At 39.7% G+C, this 8,802-nt stretch overlaps 1 long non-coding RNA gene across 1 annotated transcript; it reads right to left on the bottom strand.

The window, feature by feature from the left end:
• Positions 1-365: 365 nt before the first annotated feature.
• On the bottom strand, positions 366-4,143 carry LOC134801310 (uncharacterized). The gene is made up of 3 exons (XR_010145662.1): positions 4,006-4,143; positions 3,162-3,318; positions 366-477 (listed from the first exon to the last, which is right to left on the bottom strand). It is a non-coding gene; the product is annotated as an uncharacterized LOC134801310 (long non-coding RNA).
• Positions 4,144-8,802: the final 4,659 nt, after the last annotated feature.

Raw genomic sequence — 8,802 nt, 5'->3', positions numbered from 1 at the left:
AAACGATGACAAAAATGAAATTTTGAAGTGTGTTTTTTTTGTAAAATATGAATTTGAGCCCAAATAGCAAAACACGTGTCCATTATTTTTTCATGTTCTTCAACATATATTCAAACCAGTAATTAACTAGAAATTTGCTTGAACAAAACTCTGTACAGAAGTTAGAGCGTTTTGTCACTTTGGAGGCCAATTTCTCCCAGGAAGTTGAGTACTTATGGGCAGCTAAAAAAAAGTACGTGTCCGTTATTTTAGACTACTCTATAACATATATAATAAAAATTAATCAAATCAGAGCTGACGAGTTGTAAGCCAAAGCTACAATAATAATTATGACGATGATTCGTACATGATTGGGAACTGTTCCCTGCTGATTTCGCCGTACTGCCGTACTGCGTCCCGACCGGTCGGTGTCGGCGTCCTCCTGTCCGCCCACTCGCCTTTTGAAGACTCTAGATATGCTGGACTGCGGTGCGCCACCTAAATACGAAATGGTTTGTGCTCAACCATAGACTAGGAATTCTCTAGACCGAGTTCAGAGCAATTATTTCATGCAACCGGTGATGCCAAGGAAGTCGGTTAAAAATGCGGGGGTGCGCGGGACGAGGTGAGCAAAGTCCCGTGCCGTGATTGGTCCGTTCAAAGACACGGACGTCACACAAAGACACTTTCGACTCGAACATGGAGTAAAATTACCGTATGTGTGGCAGAGGGGGTAGCGCGACTATGCTACGTCTGGAGGATGTTTTGTCTGTGTGCTCAACTAACTAAAACTAACCCATATGAACATACCTCAGACACTGAAGTCAGAGTTTGATAGTTCATAATGTAAAATAATAATAATAAGCACTCTAATTAATAATGTAAAACATGGAATAGGGTAGGTGTGTTAGTTTTCGTCCAGATCTAGTTTTCGTCCACTTGATGAAATTTGAATATAAACCTACATTAGTGCACAAATTTGTACGTATTACAATCCTTAATGTCAAAACAATATATCTGTCTACATAAAAATGATATTTTGCATTTAGAAAATTAAAAATCAAATACATATATATATATATTATTATTTGCTTTTCTGTCAAGTGGACGAAAACTAGAGCACGGACGGAAACTAGCGCAATGACCCTATATTTCCATTAGTTGAAATTTCCCGCAGTTGAAATTGCCCCCCTGCACTTATCGCACTTTCTTGATTTTCTTATGTTCCCATCGTGCGCCAACATTACACCATTAAGATTAAGTAACTGGAAAGATCCCTGAAAGAGATATACGAGTATGTTCGCATTTGTACAAATGATGTGTGTTTTTTCTTGTTTTATGTTACTTTTTGTACAATAATAAAAATCACTAAATGTAAGCCTATAATATTTAAAGAGTTCCCTCATTTCCTCATCGATATATCCCATCATCAAAAATGGATTTTGACAAACTGTATACTTTATACTTTACCTCCGTGATCGTTAGTGCTAGAAAGCTGCAATAATGGCATGGATTTGGATATGCACGCCATCATAAATCATGCATGAACATCAGGACCGGCTGGAATGCATACAGCGGGCCTCGTACGCCCGACGCTATGAGCTGAGTATGAGGGCGCCGAAGGCGCCCGGCTTTGGTAAGCGTCTAGCGTGTCACGTAGGTACGTCAGGTCATCACTCAGGTCCTGGAACTTCATAGTGTTCAAGTACCTATACCTACCTACTGTTGATATAGACCGTTAGTAACGAAATATCACTGAACGATCACGTGAACCGCGGTTCCTTTAAAGATTTCCAGTTTCATTATCACATTTTGGGACGGTTTGGGAGGAAAAATACTTATCGTAAAAAAATCTTATCACAATAAATCCTAGATTTCTTTCTGAAATTAAACTTCCGATGGCAGTTCCTTTCTTATAAATAGCGCCTGTACTTATACCAATCCTTGTGGTGTTATAAATGTGATTGCAATAAACTTAACTATAAATAAAACTAAACCTAAGCTAACCCATAATAACTATTGAACTTTATAACCCAACTCGCATCGTTACCTACTTACCTATTAGCTGTATCTACCTAAGTTAACTTAATTAACAAAATTGTATGAATGACATAGGGCATCCGATAGCTGGCGCAGGTAGTAATGTATGTAAAGTATGAGCATGAGCGTTATGTGAGCATCTACTTAAAGGTTCCGTCACACAGGCGCGTTTTCCGGGCGGGGCGTGAGCGCGGCGTAAGCGTTTTATATGTAAAAAAATGGCAAAAAAAATCACTATTTTTGTATGGGAGCCCTACATAAATATTTATTTTATTTTGTTTTTGGTATTTGTTGTTATAACGGCGACGACTATCACGGTTAATGAGTTATTGCCTGTTGACAGACAGACAGACAGACAGACAGACAGACAGACAGACAGACAGACAGACAGACAGACAGACAGGCAGGCAGACAGACAGATAGACAGACAGACAGACGGACAGAAGGACGGACAGCGGAGTCTTAGTAATAGAGTCCCGTAAAAACCCTTTGGGTACAGAACCCAAATTAAAAAAATTGTGAACCTCTTACTTGAAGAATTATAATTTTTTTCTTGCTCATCACACATAACAGCGGAATGCCCAGGGTGCCAAGATCACAATAGTTGATAGAAAACGCCAATCGAAACTTAAATAGTGCGTGACTTTTCGCAGCATCTATCACCCCGATACATTTCTTTTTATCGTTTGGCGTTTGTCGATTAAAGATTTGAGTCTAATTAAATATACAAATGTCCCGTCTTTTTACGCGGAACAATCTATAAGCGCCATCGGGATCTATAGCACTTACGACCTTCTTCGGGAAAACAGTCTTACAGGGTAAGCAAAAATTTATTAATAAGTACAACTAAGTTCTAATTCAAAATACACGTTGTGTAAACAAACACAATTTGCTTTAGTAGGTACCTACCTACCTACCTATCTACTATAGCAAATTCAACGCATTCACACATTGATACTACACACTGTTTTGTACAAGTAAGTACACATAGGCTATATTAGACCCAAACCAAGCGGACGACTGGGATCATATCTCTATCTCTCTCACCCCACCTTCAATCATGCGAGCGTGTATGAGAAGTTTTACGACCCCGGTCGTCCGTTTGGTTTGGGTCAACTATAGATATAGATTATTTGTTGTACCTTGACCGTTAAATTGGTTCTCATCCGGTTCCAGGTCATTGGAGTCAGGTGAGGTGTATCTGGTTGCTCTGCTGTTAGGCCTGAACCCCTGGAGCAGGGCTCCCGCTGCCGGATGCTTTGTCATTGGAACGCGTCGCGGGTTGGGGTTTGGAGAGCCCTGGATTAATTAGAGCATACTTAGATGATCTTAATATATGATGTGCTATACGCGTGCGTCCGTGAGGGACAGAACATAAGCAATGCGAATTGGTTTGTTGCCCATAAACCATAAAGCATACTAAATTTACGCTGGGGAATAAAAATGTGATACTGCGACAAGGACAAACAATTAGCGCTTTCTCTGCTACTCCTATTAAAAGATACATAAAACTCTCCCATTCGGTCATATCCCCCGCCCCTCATGCCTGATCCAGTTATAGGTACTAGATTCATGGTTTAGACTTGAGTGTAAAGTTAGACCTAAGAAAAGTCTGCAACGATTTACATAGCACACGCTGTGCAAGTGTTATTTTAAACGCCAAACTTGCACTGCGTGTGCTATCAAAATCATTGCAGACTTCTTTTGGTCTAACTCTAGTAGTGTTTTAGGCAAAACTAACGGGAAAATAGCATGAATTATAAATATTATATCATGTTATGATGACAATTCTTTGACATGTATTATAGCTTGCATATTAAAAATACGCTTTAGAATCCATTTCGCATGTACTAATCAGCGTGAGCGATTATTATACATCGACAGTTTACAAATAAATACAGAAAAACACATCATGGTCGCACACCGGGCCGGTACAGGCCGGTTAGCACTATTATTTTAAATTTTCCCGCTCGATATTTTACTTACGAGAGTTGCTGCATCCCCGAACGCAGCAAAGTTTTTCAGATGCGGCCATTATCTACGCCGCCGAGTTGGCCGTAAAACTAAAAATCAAGACACGAGTCACGATATTCAGAAATGTTTGTTTTGAAAATCAGGTTACCTAGTAAAAAGTCAAAAAGACAATTGAAAGACAGTTTAGGTATTTTTTTATTTCATTGCAGTGACATTATGCCAGTACCATATGATTTTATGTAGCAAAAATAACAAAAGTATAGCCGGTCAAACAACTGTGTCAGTAGAAAAAGACGCGAAATTCTGATTGTCTATGGGACGATAACCCATCCCGCTTATATTTTTTAAATTTTCCGCGTTTTTACAGACCATAAATACTGATAGCCGTAACAGACTACCGCACCGCTTTTTTTCTGCGTATAACTAAACGCTGAGCACCGTGAAATGTTGCACCAGGAAATAAAACAAGTGGGTGAGGGGTAAAATTGTTGCCGTTACCGGCGACATCTCTAGATACATTGACAAGACATACGCCCCCATACTTCATATTGGTAGTTCTAAGTGAAACAGCCCTGGGAGTTACATACAAAAAAATACGGTCGAATTGATAACCTCCTCCTTTTTAAAAAAACAAAAAAAGCGTATTGGCAGAATGTCATAACAAACCAAAAAGCAAATATCGCTGTATTGTTAGTTTGTTTCATGGCTGAATGGGACCAAAGAGCATATAATCACTACGTTCTGAATGGGACTTTCGAATGATCCTTGGAACATGGCGGATCGTGCTCCAGACATTTTTTTTATTTTTTGCATTTTGCTGTTTAATGTATAATTTAGATAGCATATTATGCAGTGAATAGCAAGTGTGACGGGTGCAGTTAATGAAGAATTCTTCTGGAAATACGAATAAGCAACCAATTCTTGGACATCATTCGGCGGTTCGTGGTCTCGGCCGCCATTACGCTTTGTACTGCTGCTCCAGCTATCCTCCAGTGCATCGTGAAGGCCTATCACCGTACATCATGCAATAATACTTTGTATTATGAAATATTTTACTTGTGATCTATTACTGTATTTTGGCAAAGGCCCATGAGGCTGCCACTTCTCCAATAAACAAACATGGCTGAATGCCATGATGCTGTCACAAATATAGGTACGTGAAATGGAAATTTAAAAGAGCAACTTATGGAGGTTCCTTTTTAGGGTTCCGTACCCAAAAGGTAAAACGGGACCCTATTAGGCTATTACTAAGACTTCGCTGTCCGTCCGTCCGTCCGTCCGTCCGTCCGTCCGTCCGTCCGTCCGTCCGTCCGTCCGTCCGTCTGTCACCAGGCTGTATCTCACGAACCGTGATAGCTAGAAAGTTGAAATTTTCACAGATGATGTATTTCTGTTGCCGCTAGAACAACAAATACTAAAAACAGAATAAAATAAAGATTTAAATGGGGCTCCCATACAACAAACGTGATTTTTGACCAAAGTTAAGCAACGTCGGGCGTGGTCAGTACTTGGATGGGTGACCGTTTTTATTTTTTGCATTATTTTCCGTTTTTTTTTTCATTATGGTACGGAACCCTTCGTGCGCGAGTCCGACTCGCACTTGCCCGGTTTTATTTTAATTTCCTAGACCTGCAATTTTGTATGAAATTTCATAAAATACCTCTCGTCTAGCCGCGCCCGAAACGTGATACTTCCCAATTCCCATCCTAATGTGAAGAACATAATATTTTGCATGTTTGAGATAAATTCCTTGCTCGCCTGCCTAATAAAACGGTATGCAATTTTATTTCCGGCAGACGGTGACTCGCCCTCACAAGATGGGCCCCCATTATTATTATTATTACAATGATTGGAGAAAAAAACGAAGAAAACATAAAAGATGAAAAAGAGAGTCAACCGGTCTGGCTTATTGGGTAGTGACCCCTGCCTGCGAAGCCGATGGTCCTGGGTTCGAATCCCGGTAAGGGCATTCCAACGCGCAAAGCTGTAGAAGTTTTACAGGTAGTCTATGCGGATAAAGTAGAGTCATAACCATATAAGGGAACCAACACATTCTACGACTCTTCTCTTTCCGCACAGACTCTATCGGTGAGATACAAAAAAATCCCCTTCTCTTAACCCCTTAGCGAATACGTAACCATGTATGGCGGATATAATATTCAACTCTATTGACAGCTATTAACGTTCAAATTTAAACAAATATTTTTTATTACATGCTAATAGGCACTGGTCCCACCAAGAACGATGAGCAATTAGCGATTAAAGTTAGCAACTAGAATCGAGTTGGCGAGCAGCGATAAGCGATAGTCGATAGCTTATCGCTTACTCGCCCTTGGTGGGACTAGTGCCTTAAGGAGTTAAATGTTTCATGACTAGTACCATTACTATAGTTGGAGTATCTACTCGTAAAAGTTAACTAACACGACCCTTATACAAGTAATCTTCGCCACTAGCAACAGCTGAAATAATCTTGAAAAAACAACGACTGCTGAACCGCAATCTTCTTAGACAACTATCGTCGTAACATAAAACTTAACATTCACAATCATTACATAGATCTAAAGAAGCCTTACGGGCAATAGGGAGCGTGCTTGAACTATAGGGGGCAGCATAGGAGCCGTCAGATTTTCGGCGCGAGGCGTAAATGTGACGTTTATGCTTCCGATGTAGCCCACAAGATGGCAGAACCTACTATTCACAAGGAAACGTACCTACGAGAACGGTAGAGGGTAGCACTTGCTTTGGCAATGTACATGTGCACACATGTTTCCGATTCAGGCCACAAGATGGCAGGCCCTCCAACGCGCACGGTCCCCTATATTATAGGGCCTATAAGAATGGGGCCAGTACAGTGGTGTCACGCGAACTCGAGCCAATCGTGCAGTATATGGTTGACGAGTTCGCATCACGCGCCTATTGATCGCAACTAGTTGCGTTACTGCACGATTGGCTCGAATTCGTGAGTGACCCCGCTGAAATCGCTCCATTCTTAAGGCCCGTCTTTAGATATTTGTCAATGTTCACAACAATAACAATGCTCTAGGGGCCAATTCTGTTTAACAATTTGATAAGGTATTCATCTTGTTTTTATACGACTTTGAGTAGTATAATCAGGCAGCTCACACGACCAATAGGAACGAGACGACTTCTGATTGCATTTCGTGAGCACTAAATCACTATCAGCATAGCCCGGTTTTTCGGGGACAAAAACTTACCGCGAAACAAGAAAATCTAAATTTCGTTATCTGCCTCTCTATTACTCTTGCATATTCGAGCGACAAAGAGGAAGATAATGAAATTTCGATTTGCGCGTTTTGCATAGGCCTCCAGTATTAGTGATTAACTAAAAAACGACGACGGGGGGGGCTAATAATTTTGGCATTAGTTTACTTTATTTGGTAATATGTATACATTTTTTTGGTAATCATAGTGGTTTATTTAGGTGAAAATATCGCATTAATTTGGTCTTCAAGATTTGGTGATTATTAATGATTTTTGGTTATCATTCAATATATTTGGTATTTGAATACAATTTGAAGTGCAGTCGTAATTAAAACGGTGGTACTTTTGTATTTTTAGGCCTTATTTTTTTGGGGTTCAGTAATTTTTTTTGGTAAGCATGATTTTTTTATTTAGGGTACCAAATTATTTTTTGGTGGTCATTATATTTGTAGCCTTTATTTTTTATACACTACACGGAGGGGCCGAGGTGCTCACAAATACCTGAACACGCACACTAGCGCCCTGACAATAAAGGCGTGATCAGACATTTGTGAGCACCTCGGCCGTTCGGATATGTCTGATGGAAACTATGCAATAAGACTAATTTCACAGAATGCAATTCACTTCGTGGTTTGTTATTATGATGATATGTCAATTTTGACACTCGTGGTACGGGTCTTAATATTTGGGGTCTGTTTACATATTGATTGCGAGTTAATACATTTGCCACTAGATGCAAGTATCAAATCGCAATAAACACTTATCATACTTATCGCTTACCCGTATTGAAGGTTAATTTCTTCAAAGTGAAGTCTGTTTCTATTTGTACATTTTTGCAAGTGTCAAGTTTTAGTTAGTATTACTATATCAAACTGCGGGCTCAGCACGGTTCCATTTTTATCGACTATCACTATGCGCGTCCCTTTCGCACTTACATACTTGTTAGAACGTGACAGGCATGGTGACAAGGGATAAAAACGCGACCGTGCTAAGCCGCCTGGTGTTGTATTCATAAATATTAGAAACTCACAATTTTCGTTCCCCTTTAAATACCCCTATTTAATAATTAAAAAGAAAAGAAAAAATAAGCGTATTGGTAGAATGTCATGACACTTATGAGGAACTAAAAAGCAAATTAAAAATAAGTTTTCGGCAAAAATTTCATTTTTGGTACAAGCTTTTATCGCTGACTGTACTTTTCTTACGACAGACAACTAATACGCATCGAGACAATTCTATAAACCCCTAACACAGTTGCGTTGTTTCATCACAGAGTTCCTATGGCCACCTCCTGTCTCCATCATCAGATCAGTTCGACAGTGCCATATTATTGTATTGTCATCAGAACTACATACAGCTGCCAATTTTCATGACGCTACGATCCTTGGAAGATGGTTAAATTAGTTACCTTATATTCCATTACATAGTTACATACAGGTCGAGAGTTCCTATGGCCACCTGTCTCCATCATCAAATCAGTTCGACATTACCATATTATTGTATTGTCATCAGAATTACATACAGCTGCCAATTTTCATGACGCTACCATCTTTGGAAGATGGTTAAATTAGTTACCTTAGATTCCAT

This window comes from Cydia splendana, chromosome 21, assembly GCF_910591565.1.
Source record: "Cydia splendana chromosome 21, ilCydSple1.2, whole genome shotgun sequence".
Taxonomy (NCBI): domain Eukaryota; kingdom Metazoa; phylum Arthropoda; class Insecta; order Lepidoptera; family Tortricidae; genus Cydia; species Cydia splendana.
The sequence above is the reverse complement of the archived record's forward strand: the minus strand, read 5'-3'. Positions and strand labels throughout refer to the sequence as shown.